Raw genomic sequence first — 20,648 nt, 5'->3', positions numbered from 1 at the left:
CCACACATAAACACACAATGCGATGTAACCTCATGAAAGATTCATTACAATTTGCGCAGGAGTACTATAAAATATCCATAGAGTCACAGCAAGACATCTGAGTTTGCATTCAGGGCTGCCAGAAGTAATCCCTAGAGCTTTGTGTGTGTGTGTGTGTGTGTGTGTGTGTGTGTGCATGTTTCTCTGTATGAGTCTGTATTTATGTAAGAAAGGAGCATGTTTGCAGTATGTTTGCTCATTTATACTGTATGGGTTTATACTTTTCTATGCATGTGTGCATATGAGCTATGCATTCATTTACATCGTCTGACTTTAACAGTGTCTTTAAATACATGTAAGCACCATACCAAAAGCTGGGTAGGTTTGTGTGCATGCACATATGCAACATCTATGTGTATTCCGCCATGTATGTTACTTCTAGTGTGCACTAGTGTGTGTTCTTGAATGTGTGTGTATGTGTGTCTGAGTGATTGATTGAGTGATGCCAGCTTCCCACCACCCTCTGTCTCTTGACCTTTCCTACCAGTCTTTGTGTTTAGCAGATGATGAGATTTTAATGCCAGCCAGTGCAGACAGGTTCCATCAGGATACAGCTTACACTGAGCAGTACGGGAGGCAGACAGCGGGAAAGAAATGTCCATCATGTCATTGGTAGTCTTTAAAATTGAGTTTTCATTGACATTTCGACATTCTCATTTCTAAAGTAAACATCCAGTAGATTTTTCTTTTAGTTAAAAAAGAAGCTAATTTAATTTCTGCAAAGTTCATTGTGAATGTACAATAGTCTTTTTTCAAGATTTCAATTGAGTCATGTAAATGAATGGACAATTATAAAACAATAGACTGAACAAATGCAAACAGATGATGGTTCAAGTCTGAGCTTGCGTATCTAAAATACAAAATGCTACTTCGATGAGGAAAACAGATCAACGATCATCATTACATACTTTTAAAACAGAATCATAGGAATTAAGAAGGGTGGTGACAAAAACTCCCTCTTAATCAAGATATGTGTGTTTGCCTGGAAAACAACACTACAAATACCCTCGTGGGCCGTACCTAATCAAGATGAGTGCTGAACTTTTTAATTCTTCTTTAAACCTTTAAGTAACAGTAACAGTGATTTGAACGTTTTTGAAAAAATGTACACAAACTGTGTATAAAGGTACCTATCCAATTCTTTCATATTTTTTGTCATTTTTCATTGATATACTGCTACCACTATAAAAAGTCCATCTCATGTCTGCATGCACTGATTTGCAGCAATGTGATTCACAGCTTGCAAGTGGTTTTTCTGTGTCCTGCCTCCTACCTCTTGCGACACTGTATGGAGGCGCTGTCTAATTTAAGAACAGTGTTTTGATAATATTTTGATATTTTAATGTGTTGTGTGTTATGTAGAAAATGGTTTTAACCTGACCTGTTTTTCACAACACAGAGTATATGTATGAAATCAGCTCTAAGTGGAAATCAGAAGCCGCTGTGGTTCAGGTGGCAGAGCAGGTTGTCTACCTATCAAAAGGTCAGTGGATTGCACCCTGACTCCTCCGGTCTGCATGCTGAAATATCCTTGGGCGAGGTAGTGCACCCTTAGTTGCCCTTGATGCATCATGTGAAGTGTGAGTATGAGTGTGAACGAGAATTATAGTAGTGCAAAATAAATACCAGTCCATTTATTTCACCAATGATGAACGAGCTGTAATCTGGCCTCCCAATTTTCTCTTAAATGAGAGATTTCTATTTAAATTGGATTTTTCACTAAAACAACAAATTAATAAATTTGGCCCTGTGCCAGCAGTGTGTTCAGCTCTGGCCCCAGATGTCAGCCTAATGTGTACCATAACCCTGGAGAACCCATGGGGTCAGAGCCGACCCCATTGGTTTACTAGGGAAACCATGGGGTCAAATTTGACCCCATGGTTTCTCCAGGGTTAATCAAGCCATGTAACATGATAGTGCAAAAGTAACATGACGAAACTCTGTTCAGACACTGAATGTGCTCTATACAACATGCCACATTCACACACTTTCTCTAAACTGAGTGCTTCTTAACTACAGCCACACACATTCTCACCCTTGACATGCAGACTGGAGGAGCCAGGGATCGAACCACTAACCTTCTGATCAGTAGGTGAAAATATATTTAATGATGTAAAATATATTTAAATATATTTTACATCATCTGGTGTTCTCAGGATCTATGAGACTCACCTGACTTTCATCAGACTGAATCAGTGTCAAAAACGCAGACAATGTCAAGGTAGCAGACACAGTTTGTACTCAGTTGTAAGATCTGACGAGATCAAGCATGAGAAAGTTGTACAGAATGAGCAACAGAATGAGAGCAACACAGTATTGAGGAGAGTGTGTATTGATTGCATTTCCATTTAAAGGGGTGGCAGACAATAACTGGGTTGTAAAGTGGAAGATGAAAACTAATAAGCCTGCTGTTTAAACTACAAGAGTAGAACTATAGATGGACGACATAGAAAGGATATTCCTTCTAATATATCACAGACGCCGTGTTTTTTAAATGTTATTTTGAGATGGTTATGTTATCTTGAATATTTGGTTTTGAAATTGGTCATCTATGGATAGTCACAATTTGTCATTTAGTAGTAATTCATATGCACAGAATAGCACTATTTACTCTTGCCAAATGCCACGTTAATGACTGTATGGTAAAGAATAGCTTTTGAACTGTGTGCACAGACTGAAATAAATATGAAATATGAAACATGGTGAAACAGCTAAGCTAGCACAGAAGGTACCCAAGTCAGTATTTCTAAGGCGTTAGGCTTCCTTGCAGTTGCACACAGAGTTGCAGTTTTTCCTATTTCCTACTTTTTAGAGTACATTTAAAGCACACATTCCTGGTTGATGCCCTTTTAGTTTAGCAGTTGTTTAGACAGGCCAGAGCAGTCACAACAAATTGGTGAATCTGTTGACAAGACTCCAGGAAATTACTGCTCCCTGTAACAAAACACTTAAATACATACAGAGAAAGAGAGAGAGAGAGAGAGATTGTGTGACAAATATTCAAGAGTAACTGAATAAATGCTTTAACCTTTCACCCGCTTTGCCATTACAGTGATATTTTTGGTTTTTAGTACTGTGTCTAGACAGTTTGTATCAGATTAAAAAAAAAAAAATCTGGCTTTTTGTTTTGTTTACTATCAATATAACGGTGAGTACCATATGCATACATCTGCATAACATCAGCATAGGCAGTTGTGGAAATGCTCAGTTCAAGGCAGCCTTACTGCAGAACAGCTAGCAATACAGTAGATCCTAGTGTCCTTTGCATTTATTTTTTCCTCACAGTATGACTCGCCATCATTCAGAATGCAAAAGAAATAATCTGCTACGTGCCAAAGCTCCCTTTGTTCCTAACATTATTTCACTATTGGTCCCTGACCTTTGTTTTATCGCACTCTTTCCCCTCATCTGTTTCTCTCTCACTCTGTGGGTCATCTGACTTCCCATGGCTCCCCTTCTAAAAATTTCATTACCAGGATGGTACCTGCTGCCACGAGTCAAAGTGAATGTTGTGTCAACCTCAGGCTAAGATATTAATTACAGGTTATTGTGAGAACAATGGAAATAGGAGGTTTATGTGTCTATTTGGCAGCATGGTGGCACGGTGGTTAGCACTGTTGCCGCACAGCAAGAAGGTCCCGCGTTCAATTCCACCATCAGGCCGGGGTCTTTCTGTGTGGAGTTTGCATGTTCTCCCCGTGTTTGCGTGGGTTCCCTCTGGGTACTCCAGCTTCCTCCCATCGTCCAAAGACATGCAGTTTGCGGGGATAGGTTAACTGATTAATCCAAATTGCCCATGCAGGAATGAATGTGAGCGCAAATGGTTTCTGTCTCTCTGTGTTAGCCCTGCGACAGACTGGCGACCTTTCCAGGGTGTACCCTGCCTCTCACCCTCACAGCTGGGATAGGTTCCAGCGCCCCCTGTGACCCTGAAAAAAAGGATAAGCGGATGGATGTTTCTATTTTGTCTTCTCACACTCACTGGCAACTTCATTACCTTGTCTCACTGTGTTCTGCCTCCCCGATTGTCTGCTTTTGCCTTTGATATCTCCATTTTTGTCCTTGGGTCTGTGTGTGTGCGCGTGTTTTATTTCCTTTTTTATTTTGATAGTCTCATGTCTTGTGTGCTTTACACTGAGTTTGACTTCCTGTGTCTTGTTTATCCTGATTTGTTGCAGCTGTCTTCCCTGGTGTTTCCCATCTCCCTAATTACCTGGTATGTATATAATGTCTCAGTTGTCCCTTGTGCTTTGTTCAGTTCAATTCATATAATGCCCAATCACAACAGATACTGCGAGGTGCTTAACATTGTAAGGTTGAAACCCCAACAATCATATAATCCCCTTGAGCAAGCACTTTGGCGACAGAGGGAAGGAAAAACTCATTTTGAACGGGAGGGAACCTCAGGCAGAACCAGGCTCAGGGAAGGGCAGTGAGTATATCTGCCAACACAAAATAAATCCCAGAATAATGTGGAGATGCTTTCACTTTTTTGTTCCACTGCACTAAGTCAGCTCTCATCAGCCTCATAGCTCTTTGTTTCCTGGATGGTAAACTGAGAGATAGTTTGAAGTTTGACATCTTGCAAGATTTATATAAAGTATAAAATTCCATTTGCTGTGTAGATAATTTAACTTTAAATGCTTACACTGGCACATATAAAAGCACATACAATAATATTTCAATAATACTGATAGACTGAAGTATGAAATGAATTCACTGTTTTGCTTTCAACCGTGTATGCTCTGTCTCAAAGTTCTTGCCTTGTTCCCAGCATCATCAGTCAGCTGTTTTCTGTAAATAAAGCTTTGATGAAATCTTTGCATACTGTTATGTTACTCTTTAAATCTTAAATTACAGTGTTTCTGCCATTACAAAGTACTCTGTTATGTCACTATGTGACCTACTGGTTTAATATGAGTTTATTTTTTTTATTTTTTTTTATTTTTATTTTTATTTTTAAATAAATAGGACAGGGGGAATGAATGAGAGAGAGAGGGGGAGAGAAAGAAAGAAAACCAAAGGGGAGAAGAGACGGTGAGAAGGGGGGGGAAGAGAGAGAGAAAAAAAAAAACTCCTGGGTCACCTGTATGGAGAAAAAAACAAACAAACAAACAAACAAAAACAAACAGAGGAGACAGCAAACAACAAAGAGCAACATAATAATAGAGAAAACAAAGCACCATCACAATAAACTAGCTAGTCATAGATATCAATATTTACTAAGTAATAAACGATATTGTGCAGCACGCAAGATAGACAGCGCACAGTGTGCTTTGAGGCAGCAGCCAAGAAAGCTTTAGTCCGCGTCTGTGAATACCCATGTGTGCATACCTGTGTGGATCAGCATGCTTGCATTCCAAAGGTTTCTCCATGTAATGATCTGCTAGGGAGTGTGGGGGGGCCACAGCCCCGTCCTCCAGGGTGTGAAGCGGGTATGGAGGAGATCAAAACTCCAGACATCCAGAGGCCCCCAGAACACAAGAGACCATGGAAGACCAACAGAGGGGCAGCCGCGCCACTAATATGAGTTTATTAACAAAAATAGCACACACGTGTTGGTTGTATGATCACATAACAGTATGATTTTGTATGTCACTCACTGCATAGAGAGTTGTGCTGTTTTCTCAACCACATAACCAACAACAAGTTAATTTCCACCAGATTGATGGCTTTCAGTAGCTTCCAAAAATTGAACGCTGTCCTCTCTCTGCGCTCACACTAGCTGACCCTGGCATGCTCCTGGATACAGCTATTTCAGCTGTGAACCAAATAGTTGGAGGCAAACGCATAAAATGTGTCAGACTTTTTTTCCACTTTTGTATTGCAAATAAAAATGTTTTTTATCAGTGTTTATTGGAAAGTGTAAATAAAAAACTGACTAAAGCAAAAGTATAGCATTACAATGAATAGAAAGCAATCTGACTACTGATTAATCTGATTACCATAAGCCTCTAATTTATAATGCGTTACACCTTGTTACCCCTTTTGTCCAATACCACAAGACAGACGAAGTTGGGCAACTGTGCCAATAAAGAGAACAGCGGGACTTACATTCATAAGGTGGAAAGAATGAATCATTCCATACAAATGCTCATCATTCCTTTAATGGCCACTTAAGGCTTCCTCCAAAAGTGAGTGCATCTCCATAGACTCCCATTTTAAAATACACAGTTTACTGCATTTAAAAGCATGTTTACCATCTGGTATACAAACTGTTTTGGCCATCACCGACAGTTTGCTCTTTTATAACATGGATGCTGGAATTAGAGGCACAGAGCTCTTCTGTGTCTGCTTGCTGGCGTCACTGAACTGAACCTCTCATTTACATTTGTGTCTTTTGGAACATTTTAATGGCATTTGCTGACAAATGATATAATCAGTTGTGTGGGGGACTGCTCCAGAAGTTTGTTCCAGTTTTTTGGCACTTAGGTGCTACTTTGCACTTATTAGCATATATGTGTGTTGGAGTGTTGTACCTGTATGTTAGCTGACTATGTGGTCACATTAAGTATACTGTAACCCCCAGAGCTGTCTGTAGTGCTGAAACTAAAATTTTACATTGTTTACAAGTCAATAAACTCAACAGTACCATCCTGATATTTTCACATGAATCCCACTTTGCAAGAACTGTGCCTTTTTCCACTTTAGTAAAGCATGTGCACATACTCACAACTGCCACTAACTCCTAGAGTATTTAAAAGTAGAATGGGAGGGAGAGCCTTCAGTTTTCAGGCCCCTCTTCTGTGGAACCAGCTCCCAGTTTGGATTCGGGAGACAGACACTATCTCTACTTTTAAGATTAGGCTTAAAACTTTCCTTTTTGCTAAAGCATATAGTTAGGGCTGGATCAGGTGACCCTGAATCCTCCCTTAGTTATGCTGCAATAGACGTAGGCTGCCGGGGGATTCCCATGATGCATTGAGTTTTTCCTTTTCAGTCACCTTTCTCACTCACTATGTGTTAATAGACCTCTCTGCATTAAATCATACTTGTTATTAATCTCTGTCTCTCTTCCACAGCATGTCTTAATCCTGTTTTCCTTCTCTCACCCCAACCACTCACAGCAGATGGCCCCGCCCCTCCCTGAGCCTGGTTCTGCCGGAGGTTTCTTCCTGTTAAAAGGGAGTTTTTCCTTCCCGCTGTCACCAAAGTGCTTGCGCATAGGGGGTCATTTGATTGTTGGGTTTTTCTCTGTATGTATTATTGTCAGAGATGGGCAGTAACGCGTTACTTGTAACGCGTTACTGTAATCTGATTACTTTTTTCAAGTAACGAGTAAAGTAAGGGATTACTATTGCAAAATCGGTAATTAGATTACCGTTACTTTCCCGTAGGAACGCTGCGTTACTGCGTTACTAAAACCGTGATTTTTTTTGTGAGAATGTCTCATGACAGTGACGTAAGCAAGTGCGACGTTGGTGACAGCAGCTGTGTGCAGATCAACAGTGGATCATATATCGAGTGCGGAGAGAGTATGAGCGTGCAGCGTTTAAAGCGTGGAAGTACTGACCTTACTTTGAGTTTGATTCCATAAAAAGTGACAAAAACATTAGCGTCCATCGTGCGTGGGAAGAAAACTTCTTTTTACAGCGAAAAAAACCCCTAAACTTCCGAGCAAGCACCGAGTAGCTACGACGTGATGGGAAACTCACAGAGACACTCGCGCGGATTCTTCAACTGACCGCAGCACACCTGCACCAGGGTAACCCTCCGCCTACCCTGCTCCTGCTTTACAGGTGAAAATAGAGCAAAAGGACCGCTGAGTCTTTGACTTTATTTATTTTCTGCTGTGTTTTACTTGCATCTGTTTGAAAGAGTGAGTGAAAACACAAAAAATATTTTATTTTATGTGCTGGAATGTGTAGAAAATAGGTTTAAATGTTAAACTAATTTATTCAAGTCAGAAAATGTTGCATATAATTAAATGTTTTGCTTGATGCATAAAGTTAAAAGATTAAAACTGATAAAACAAGTTAAAAAAAGAGACTTTTCCATTTGATTACATTTTGTATGATGGATTATGTAGAAAAAGTAGAATTGGGCTGAAAGATCTATCACTTTATCACCTCTTCAGGTTGTAAATCGTGTTTTTAAAAAGTAACTAAGTAACTAAGTAACTAAGTAATTAATTACTTTTGAAAATAAGTAATCAGTAAAGTAACGGGATTACTTTTTTGGGGGAGTAATCAGTAATTAGTTACTGATTACTTTTTTCAAGTAACTTGACCAACACTGATTATTGTAGGGTCTAACTTACAATATAAAGCACCCTGAGGCGACTGTTGTTGTGATTTGGCTATATAAATAAAATTGAATTGAATTGAATTTAGCTTACGGCACAATCTTCACACTGCGGTGCTAAAATCACAGGAAATTCAGGGGCATTACAAATACAGTGATGCTTAAGACACTTTTCATGCCCATTTCAGTGCTTAGTCATGCCTTTTTAATACTCCTTTTTTCTGCAGCCTAGCTTGTGTAAATGGAAAGTTATGCTTTGGATTAGTTTTGCAAACAAGGGGATTCCCACCATGTCTCCATCTGTGAGTAGTTTCTTTTTACAGTGCCCCGTTGTAAGAGATGTTACGCCTTATTCTCTCTCACCTCAATTTGTGGCTCTGTGGATAACAGGCTCTAAAAGCACAGGAGACATCAGACATGCATTAGGGGTGGACAGGATCATGTCATTAGGCTATTAATATTAGAAACCTTCAACACAGTGCAGCACACAAAGAACTAGCAGTACTGAAGAAAGTGATGCCTAATCACCAAGTGGAATGTGAAAGAGAGGTAGACTTCAGAATAAAATGGAGTGCACTGTCTCCATTCAGGACATTAGTTACCATAGAGACTAGTAAGGTGTATAGGTGTATGGCTGAAGGAATGTAATGGTAAGGTTGCAACACACCTCTCCAAACACACACAAACAGCCATCGGTATGAACAGCAACACATAATCTGAAGATTTATTGAGCGACCTTTTCAAGATTTTCGCAAACCACAAATCACATTGGGAAAGACAAACTACCTTATTTTGCAAAGGAAAAAATGTTGCTTTCATGGTGTGGCATCTAATTGGGAACACAAAGGGTCCCCCCCCCAAGACACACACATTCTTTCATAGTACTGATTTGCATTAATTGGAATTATTTTCTTGTGTAACTAGAATGATGGCTTGTTAAGGAAGGTGTAAAATATATTTTTTTAAAACTACAGAATGATAAAATTGCCTGCAACAAGTGAGAGATGACAACTGAGCACAAGAGCAATCTGGGTGGGGGGACTTCAAAAGGGGAAGGTATGGAGGAAAGTGGAAATGGGATAGAACCTAGACAAAGGTATAAACAATATTATTATAATCAAAACTAAAAGAGTGGGTGAACTTTACAGAAAGAAAACATCAGCTGATTAATGGAGAAAGCCAGTAATTCCAGCAAATGAAGAAAAACCTAACAAATACATGAACATGAGACTCAAATAACAAAGTGTAAGGAAACCAGAGAACCCACAAAGACGAAAAGGAAAAAATCTACTTTAAAAAATTCAACTAAAAACTAAACTATAAAAACAAACTGTGTTTTCACACAAGAGTTGGAAAAAAAACTTGTATGAACACACAGACATGTATATTAATTTATCATGTTTTTTTTTTATATTCTTATATATATTCTTTATATTACTGTAACAAAAACTCCTGTTCATAACCAAACAAATCAATAATAAATGCATATATTCATTGCTGTTCTTTATTACAAGCTACAGGTGTCAAGAACCGAAGTTCAACACACAAGCTGGACCCAGGAGCAGAACACACACACAGCGGTACGAGAGAAAAAATAAACTTTATTATAACTGAGAGTGTCCCGGGAGAGTAGAAGGGAGAAAACGCACGGAACCAGAGAAACCGAGGGACCGGGAGAAGAATCGCGCAGGAAACGCCGAGAGCGGGACCGTGGGAGGCTGAAACAGAAAAAGAAAAAAGGATTATTGGGGTGCGGGTAAACCGGCAGCATACGAGGGGAGGTAGTGTACGCGTCTTACGATGATAGCGGGGCCAAGGGAACCGGAGGGAGGGGTGAGGGTCCGTGGGGAGAAGCTCCAGAAAGGGCGAGGCGGCTGGGGTTGATCGTGATCCAAATTCTGGACAGGCAGGTGGACAGGCTGGTGACTCAAAACACGCCGAGCAGTGATCTGGGTATACAAGGCAGAGTTAGTACTAGTTCACACGGATAGGATTGCCTAAGGACTTTCCCGTAGGTGTGCGTTACCGCTGAAGGACAATTACGGACTGGCGTGGAGCAGCAGGCTGGGCAGGATTAAATGGTCCACCTGGTGATCACCTGGGATGGGATGCAGGTGTGGAGTCAGCGGCCACGCCCACGGGAGTGGGCATCCCATCAGCACCTCAGACGCCGGGCCGCGGACCATGACAACAGGTTTATTGTATAACACAAAGTAATCAATTACAGACACCAACACCGACACATAATTCCAAGAATCCTACATGCAGGGTATATGTAATCATGCCGTTCGTTTTGACAGCAGTACTACATATAATATACTTTGTAAGGATTTGGGTGTAATTCCCAAAAGCTGTTTAGGTATTGATAATCCTGATGACCTAGGCAGTTTATTAAATTCAGTTTCATCCAGATTGATTAATGCTTCCAGGAAACAAACACATATCATATCATTAAGAACCAGTAAGTTTTATTAGGCACTGAAAACTACATTTTAAGTTTAGAAAGATTACATGGAAAATTTTAGGACATAACACCAAAAAACATGTCCCAACACATTTTGAATGGACATGTCTGTAAAAGGATATACAGTATAGAGGTTTCTGCACATTAAGTGTGATACAATCAGTGGACATGAGGGGAAACTGTGCATTCCCCCACTGTTTGGTGAGCGGTTTCCGTCACTCGTAAACCAATGCACAAAAAAACAAAACAGAAAATCACATTGTCCTGTGCATTCTTAATCATCCAGTTAAAGAATCTTAGAATATTGTGATTGCATATTAGTAATCAAGAAACTGACCCCACAGCCCACTGTTAGTCAGTGGTGCTAGTTTCAGTCATTATGCAAATGCACTGTTTAAAGATTTGGGGAAACTAGCAGTCAGCTGAGACTGAAGAAGTCACTGGGATAAGTGAGGAAATGTTTCTCTTACTGAAAACGATACATCCAGATAAACAGAACAAACTTTTTGTGATTTCTTTGGTCACTAGTAGATCACGATTGCCTGTCATTTGCATGAATGACACCAAGTTGTCTGCCAAGACTCACTTGAAAAAACTTGAGAAAGGTGTTGTGCAAACTGTAACTGTCATGTCTGCTCCCTGAAGTAATATCGTAACATGGTATCAGAAGTGAACTGATAAGGCTATAGAAGAGTGTCGCACACATGGAAGGGCTTAAGCCGCCAGCTGGACTTGATTTGCTGCAAGGGAACCTCTCGGAAAATTGGAGACGGTTTCGGCAACGGTTCGAGCTGTATCTCGCGGCTACAGGAGGGGCTAGCAAGCCACCCAAGGTACAGTCTTCACTATTTCTTCACGTTGCTGGAGAGGAAGCGGTTGAAGTGTACAATACCTTCACGTTTGCGGAAAATGGTGATGAGCATAAGCTGACGAAAATAGAAAATAATGGAGAAATTTGAGGAATACTGTAACCCAAAGAAGAACATAACCTATGAAAGGTACAAGTTTTTCACGTGTGTGCAAGGGGATATGCCAATTAGCCAATACATCACAGAGCTAAAACTAAGGGCCAAGTCACGTGAATTTGGACAACTGCAAGAATCCCTCATCAGAGATCGCGTAGTGTGTGGAATTACATCGGATGCAATGAGAGAAAGGCTGTTAAGAGAAGATGATATTACTCTTCAAAGACATCTTCAAAGAATTTGCTGATGTGTTTGAGGGGATAGGTTGCCTTGAGGGAGATAACAAAAAAGTGATGGCTAAAACCTAAGACGGTGTCATGTCTGCTCCCTGAAGTAATATCGTAACAGTAACTGCACAATGATCACCTTTAAAGTAAATGTTGTACCTTAGCACTGCATTCATCATGCAACATTCAGTTTCCATTGTTTTACTTCTTCTGTTAGAGCAGCTGGTAGTTGTGTACCATGTAAACTTTGGGCAGCTGTTGTAGCAACCAAAGAAGATTAGTGCAAACCAGCTATATTTTTCCTTATGACCAGTGGCTGCCTGTGTAACTGGGATCTTATTAAGATAATTAAGATATGATTAGTGTCTACAAATCCTGAGTAGGGAGGATTCACATCAATTGCTTCAGTGCTTGATTGTGGTCATGTAAATGAACAACAGAAAAAACGGACATAACAATTGTGATCTCACCCATTTTGATGCTTCAGTGTCCATATCAGTGTTTTTTTTTTCCCCTTTTTTGACCCAGAAGTTACAATATTTGGATGACTTGATAGAGATAGCTATCATTAACTAGCTGCATATATAAATGATATGGGGAAAATGCAGATACCTGCTACTTTGTTCCAAGTCTAAAGAGCTTGGAAAGAAAAGCATCTCAACTTCTTTAAGTTGGTTGAAGACTTTGTGCCAAGTAAAAGATTAATAAAAAACTAGAATTTCATAAGCACAAACATATTGGATAGTCTGTACCAAACACCAAGCCATATTACTGTTACATAATTTCAGTTTAGTGACTCCAGTTAGCAGAGGTAGGGCCTTGCAGATGTGGATTGGCTCTAATGGCCTATATGGGGATACCTTCCAAACAAAGCAGCCCCTAACTCCAGTATCCAGGGAGATGAGTTATATAAAAAAAATCACTCCACTCAGATAAAAACTATTTTTGTAGTGTTTTTGTAATGCTCAAAAAATGGAGTCTGTGGGGATTGATTTGCTTCTGGAGAAACTGCAGTGTAGCCACAGAGGGCTCAGTTAACAGATCTTCCATTAGCAACTGGCACAAACTAAGTTTCTAGTTTTGCTGATTGTACTAGTTAAAAACATTCTGAAAGGTTACAAAACAGAGTGATCACTCCCCACGATGATGAACCTTGATTACTGGCAAACAACAAGCCCACTTTATGTAGTATAATTCTGGTTACAGAATGTCCGAGTGTGTGTATATATTGTGCTTTATCTTCGTTGTAGCCAAATGCTAAACTAATTAAAGCAAAAGTCAATAAGGATAACAAGATAATTTCATAATCTACATTGTCATAATTGCATTAAATGCTTCTGCAGAGATTCACTGAACCTGCTCCTGTACTTGCTGCCACTTGATTTAAGAGCCAGTGCATGATGCTTAAGAACACATAATCAGCTTATACACTTACTTTACTGGTTGTACTTTCCAGTGCCTTATACTGAGGAGAAATCCTTGGGTGATTTTTTTTAAGCTTACTTGGCTGGACGTCGTATAAACAGAAACACCAAGCAAACGGAGTCATCCCCTTACACTGAGATTTTTTTCAACAGAGCTCCACAAAGGCTTTGGTTCTGCATCTAATCCATCACAGCACTCCCAGCAAAGTGCTAGGAGTTCATTTCCACCGTGGCTGCGCAGGAAACCACACCCTGCTAATAAGCAAATGCTCTTACTCGTTCAGGGACAAACAAACTCACAATCAGCCGGGAATGCAGCTCACCGAAGTGTGGTGTGCATTCAGGTGTAGCCACTGATCCCTGTTGTGAGTTTGAGTGGGAGGTAATCACACGACAGATGTTCTGTTTATTGTATTTGGAACCAAGAAATAAAAAATAAGACTTAAATATGTTTTTATATATTTTTCAGTGATGTGCTCATGCACCTGCAGTAAGTTATTATAAATGACTATAGTGGCACATCCTCTTTGGAAACAAAGCATGCAAACAATGAATTCTTTAAAGGTTTAGTTCCTCCTTATTCTTCAGTAAAGTCTGAAACAGAAAGCTAAAACATGGTCATTCATTTCCTTTACATTCTGATTAAGTCTCATTATGTCTTTTAGTTTACATTTATGCAACATGGCCCCTTTAACCTCTTCAGTATTAGTATTGGATCTCACAATATATTTATAATAGTGAAATGACAGGCTTTTATCTTCCATTTAATTACACCTCCTGCATAAACCAGATGGTAGCATACCTACAGGGACCAGGAAGCCAAAGCTTTTGCAGATAAAAAGGTCCTCTATAGTGTTTGACTGAAGTTAAATATTTAAACTCCAGGTATTGCCTTTCATAATTTTGCACATAATAAAATAAGAGAGGAACTCTTTTGGACTACTGAATAGTTTATGTCAGTGTAAAAAAAATCCCCAAAGCTAACAAACAAAAAAACTGGGCATTTTGTAAGCCTAGTCCCCCTCCATTGACTCCTCACCTCTGTGCTGATCGTTGGGGGCCTGATACACACAATTTTCACTTAACTTAACACTTTTTCTTGGCTGTGTACATGCTTTTTTAAAATTTCACACAGCTTGGGGTGTGTAGGTTGCCAACTTTCCCACAACCAGAGGTGGGTAGGGTAGCCGAAAATTGTACTCAAGAAAGAGTAGCACTACTTCAACATAGTTTTACTCAAGTAAAAGTAAAGCACCCAATTATTGTTCTGTACAGTCTCTTCCTGCCACTTGTGTGGGATCGAGAACTCCAAAGTCTTAGTGCAACAAACAGAGCTGACATCTTAATAACAGCGAAGACTCTTTCATGTGACATGAACTACATACAAGCATCGTAAGAATAGCTTCTGCCAGAAAATGTCTATATGCTGCTCTATGAACTAAAGCAGCATTATTTCTGCAGAGTCCTGTGCGTCTGGCCGAAGAAGCAGAGAGGAATAAAAGTATGCTAGATGTACTCATGATGAGCACATCTAGCATCGAGTTCAAAAGGTGTGCCTCTCTTAAAAGCTCTGTTGGTCTTCCGTAACAGCTATATCTATAGCTCTTTTGCAACTGAATGTCAGCCTTATTCTCAAAGTGAAAAGCTCAAATTAATGGGTTTCTCTGTGTATATCACAGAAATACAAAGGTTGAAAAGTGAAGGCAACGGAGAAGTTGTTGGTGTGTGTGTGTGTCTTTTTTTTTTTTTTTTTTTAAAGAGACTTGATTGTATTCAAGTATGTGGAAAAACAGCCTTCCTGCTTCCTTCCTCCATGACCTCGATGCCCATTACCGGATTGAAGCATACAATGGGGGACCATATCCTTGGAGCCACTAGAAGGATGCAGTTTTTAGTGTTTTGTTGTTTACAGTATCAACACAATGTCAGGTTAAATTATTAAGGTGAACTTAAAATTGTGTTTCGCTCCGAACTTTAGGATATCTGTCTACTAAAAACAAAACATTACGCACACTCCTGCACCTGCCTGAGCAGCCACATTTGCTTTTAATGAGGCAGAAAGCCAAAGTCTTTTTAATGCACTATTTAATGCAAAAATGCTATTAGCATAAAAATATTTTAATCATGGAATTCGTTGCTCAGAGTAGACACTGTGTTCTTGGTGAAATGCATAAATGCTCCATAAGTTGGCACAATGCTCCCTGGCTAAGCGTTAACAGGTGAATCTGCAGAATATGCTGATTTATTCTTCATCGAGGTGCAGTTTGGCAATGTTGAAGCTGCAATTCAACTAATTTATTTATATAGTGTATCATATTATATAGTATGAATTCAAAATGATAATTATTAATGGCTGTGTTACAGAAAGCACGTTTCCAAAATCCCTGAATACAGCGTACTGAATTATTAATGCTTTTTCAATTCAGAAAGTCATTACTAACTGCTGCTTTAAAAACCCTTGTGTACATGTTATCTCTGTAGGATGTTTAAACATTTAAGTAGTTTAAAAGCTGCTAACTTTAGGTCTCATGTTTGCATGAGAGAGGCATCATTAGTGGTATGAAATATGGAGAATCCTTAATCTTATTTATATACATGCCAAGGAAAAGAATAAACAGTCTTGGATAATTTAGAGACTGATGTATTCATGAAGCAAATGCTGCATTTCTTCAGAATGAGAGTAAGAGACGGGCAAAGAACAAACACCTTTCATGTAGAGCAAGCCTATTCAAATGGCGGCCCGCGGGCCAAATGCGGCCCAGAAGCAACCTGCGAGTGGCCCTGCCTGTGGTCCTGGCAGAAACACAGAGAAAACGCAAAAAATGAATTCATTAATTAATTTTTAAAAAATTAAAAATTCCTACAGCGTAGTGTAGACTGTGAATGCAACACTCCTAGTAGCCTAGCAATATTTAACCCGCAATGCACCGTGATGTAAACATATTAAACAATCATCGTAATATATGATGCGACAACAGCATGTCTTTCTCACTCCAAAAGCGCAAAATTGACAATGAAAACTGTCGGTTTAACCCTGCCTGGACTGACAAATACTTATTCATTTTACCGAGTTTAATAATCTTACAACCGGAGTTGTACTACCATGGTGAGGGTCCTGTACAGCCCAAGAGAGAGCTGCAGCAGCTTCCCTTCGTGTTTGCTTCTTGGCGAAGAAGAAAAGGCCTTTCACAGATTCTGAAACAATGAAATACTGCATGCTGGCCGTGGTGGATGCGGTGAAAAGTGAGGGTGACATCTGCTATTAAAAACGTACCCCTGTAGGACAGTTCAAATATTAGTAGAATTGAAGTTCTGGCGTCAGACGAGTTTGAAATGCTGTTAGATGACCTGAAGAAAACTGATGTAATGTCTATAGCAGGAGATCACAGACAGAACTGATAATGCACAGTTGTGCGTATATGTCCGTTTTTTGGATGGGAAATTGCTCGGTTTACTACCGTTAGAGGGACACACAGCTGGCGAAATGATGTTTGAGAAGATTTAAGCTCTTTTTGAGGAAAATGGTCTGGATATGAAGCGTGTCGGTATACTTGTGACCGATGGGGCTCCATCCATGGCAGGAAAAGTGAGTGGTCAGCGAAATATTTATTTTAATTTGAAAGGGAATTATCAAAATGTTTTTTGTTATTATTATTTCAAATGTGCAAAAAATAGTTTAGTTATAGCTCCCTTTTTTTTTTAAATGGACCTTTTGGTGTGCATTTGTGAGAGGTCACCAAATTCAAATTCAAATTTTATTTGTCACGTACACAGTCATACACAGTACGATATGTAGTGAAATGCTTGGACAACTGCTCGTGACCTAAAGAAAACAAAAAAGGAAAAGGCTATGAATAAGATAGGAAATAAATATGAAAAATTAAAAAGGGTAAATTTAACTAGGAAGGAATAAAATATAAATTAAGGTTAAAAATGAAATAACTGTACAACACAAATTAGAATGAAGGGTAAATTTAACTGGGAAGAATAAGATAAAATATATAAATTAAAGTTGAAAATAAAATAACTGTACAACAAAATACACAATACACAATATAGAACTATATAAGAATGTATGAAGAAATCTAAATATAAATAAATATATACACAATAACAGCAGCTGTACAAGTATTAACTGGAAATGAAGAATATAGTGACCAGTGTTGTGCAAAAACAATGTCCAGAAAGTCCAGTGTGTGTGTAAGAACCATATGTGTGGGTCAGTACTGTGTGGTGGTGTGATTGAGAGACCGTATCGCCTGCGGGAAGAAGCTCCTCCTCAGTCTCTCTGTGTTGGTCTTCAGGGAGCGGAATCGCTTTCCTGACCTCAGCAGAGAGAACAGTCTGTTGTTGGGATGGCTGAGGTCCTTCACGATCTTCCTGGCCTTGGTCCAGCACCGCCTGCTGTAGATTGAGTGCAGGTCAGGGAGCTCGGAGCGGATGGTGCGCTCAGCTGACCGCACAACCCTCTGTAGAGCTCGTCTGTCCTGCATGGTGCTGTTCCCGAACCAGGTTAAGATGTTTCCCGCCAGGATGCTCTCTATGGTGCACGAGTAAAAGTTCCTGAGCACCTTGGAGGGCAGTTGGAAGTCTCTCAAGCGTCTGAGGTGGTAGAGACGCTGTCGGGCCTTTTTCACCACGGTGTTGATGTGACAGGACCATGACAGGTCCTGCGTGATGTGAACTCCGAGGTATTTGAAGCTGTCCACTCTCTCCACTGGGCACTCGTTGATGACGGGGGTCTGGTAGTTCCTCTCCTGCTTAGTGCTGAAGTCCACTATCAGCTCCTTTGTCTTACTGACGTTTAGAAGGAGGTTGTTCCTCTGGCACCAGTTCTCCAGATTCCTAATCTCCTTCAGGTAGGCCGTCTCGTTGTTATCAGAGATCAGGCCCACCACGACGGTGTCGTCAGCAAACTTGATGATGGTGGTGGAGCTGGTAGTGGCCACACAGTCATATGTGTACAAAGAGTACAGCAGGGGGCTCAGAACACACCCCTGGGGGGCTCCAGTGCTGAGAGTGGTGGAGGCTGAGACATGTCCGCCCATCCTTACTGCCTGTGGTCTGCCAGTTAGGAAGTTGGAGATCCACTGACACATAGATGAGCTGAGTCCCAGATGCTCCAGCTTGGTGGTGAGTGTGGAGGGAATTATGGTATTAAATGCAGAGCTGTAGTCTATGAAGAGCATTTTAACATAATTCCCCCTTCTAGTGTCCAAGTGAGTGAGTGATGTGTGGAGGAGATGAGAGATGGCATCGTCTGTGGAACGATTTGGACGGTAAGCGAACTGTAGTGGGTCCAGTGTGTCTGGTCTCTGACCAGGGATTCAAAGCACTTCATCACTACTGAGGTGAGGGCTACAGGGCGATAGTCATTGAGAGAAGCAGGGTGGGGTTTCTTCGGGACAGGAACAATGATGGACTCTTTGAAGCATGTGGGGATCACCGACTGAGATAAAGAGATGTTGAATATCTCAGTGAACACAGGAGCTAGCTGGTATGCGCAGTCTCTTAGGATACGACCTGGGATGCCGTCTGGTCCTGCTGCTTTCCTGGTGTTCACTCTCTTGAAGGCTCTCCTTACTTCATGCTCGGAGATGACGAGCACGTTTCCGGTGCTGGCAGTATCTTCCTGTCTGCAGCCGTTAGCGCCGCTAACACTAGCATTGTTGGAGAAAGTGTTCAGCTCGTCTGCCAGAGTCACGGCCGCGTTCGTCATACCGGTTGTTGGTGCTTTATAGTCCGTTATTGTCCTTAGTCCCCGCCACAGGCTCCTAGAGTCACTCTGTTGGAGTTGTGACTCTAGTTTCCTCCCGTAGCGCTGCTTCGCCTCTTTCACCGCCCTCCGCACGTTATATGACGCGGCTTTGTACGGGTCCATGTCCCCCGTCATGAGTCCCGTGTTGTAGGCAGCGGTGCGGGATCTCAGAGCGTCGCGGATGGTTTTATCCACCCACGGCTTCTGGTTGGGAAACGTTGTGATAGTCTTTGTCTCCACGGTATCATCCGCTAGTTTCCCGATGAATCCCACAACCGCTTCCGTAAACAACACCACCAGATTTACAGGGGAAAAGGAATAAAAAAAATACTTGTTTTTCAGTACAGTTGTGTGGGTTTGAAATTGATCATGATCTGCTGCTTACTGGCTTCAAAAAAAAAATATCTGGCCCAGATAAATTCCTCGGTTTGAAAATCTGGCCCAACTAACTTCGTAGTTGAATAGGCATGATGTAGAGCATCAACAGGATATATTCACAGATGAAAGTTTTAGACAATCCATAATTTTATCAGGACACGAGTGAAGTAAAATCTGTTACTTTTACCTGCTCATTATCCAAAACAAGTGCATGTTAAAATGAGTACAGCATCAACAGTAGTGCATTCAAAGGGAGGAAAAGAATATCACAAAGGAGAGCTGTGCTTGAAGGAAATATGGGAGGGTAAGACATCAAGTGAACAGTCAGTGATAATTCTATTGTATTAGGTCAGATTCAAAGCAGAGGTCTTGGTTCAGTCAGGGAATGGCTAATAGGAAAATCTAATTCAAATCCTGTCTAGATTACATTATGAATTCACTCCAGGCCATAAGAAAAGAACCTTTCAATTCATGGGGTGTGTCAGATACTGGAGATAATGGATGGGCTGAAGCTTTTCCCGGAAACGATAAAATTATGAAAGTATTCCAGTTTATTCCAATGAATGCTGTGATATTGTTTTATTGAGCTGAATTAGACATTTTCTCCAATTAAAGAGCTGCAAATGTATCTGCAGGTTTATTCAAGAATACAAAGGTTGGTGAGACTGAGGAATTTATATCTCTGACATTCACACAAAACACTACACATAATCAGAGAGATGGTTCAGCGGCTATTGAATGAATCCACCGTGGCCATTGTCCAAATCAGACTGGAGGCTGAAGGGATAAAAGGAGGCATTGAAGGGTTTTGATTGCACTGAAGGTCATTTTGTGTGAACGGGAGTGCTAACCACCACTTGAAGGAAAGATTTTTATGAATGGTAACAGTTTCTGTCTGAACAGCGTTCTCCAAAGAACAACAGTCAAGCCACAAGTTCTCTGTCTGACAAAACAAGAGCAACACAATTTCTTTGGCTTCTTTTGAGACATTCAAGTCACAAAAAATAGCTGAACGAGGGAATTAGGCCAATCTGTTTTACCTTGTTCACTCACAACTTAAAACATTTGAACAAACTATCATAGACCAAATACAAGGTGTGATCTAACAAGCGCTTTGGTGAAATAAAGATCACTTTCACATCACACCAG

This window comes from Maylandia zebra, linkage group LG7, assembly GCF_041146795.1.
Source record: "Maylandia zebra isolate NMK-2024a linkage group LG7, Mzebra_GT3a, whole genome shotgun sequence".
Taxonomy (NCBI): domain Eukaryota; kingdom Metazoa; phylum Chordata; class Actinopteri; order Cichliformes; family Cichlidae; genus Maylandia; species Maylandia zebra.
This window is presented reverse-complemented; position numbering follows the sequence as displayed.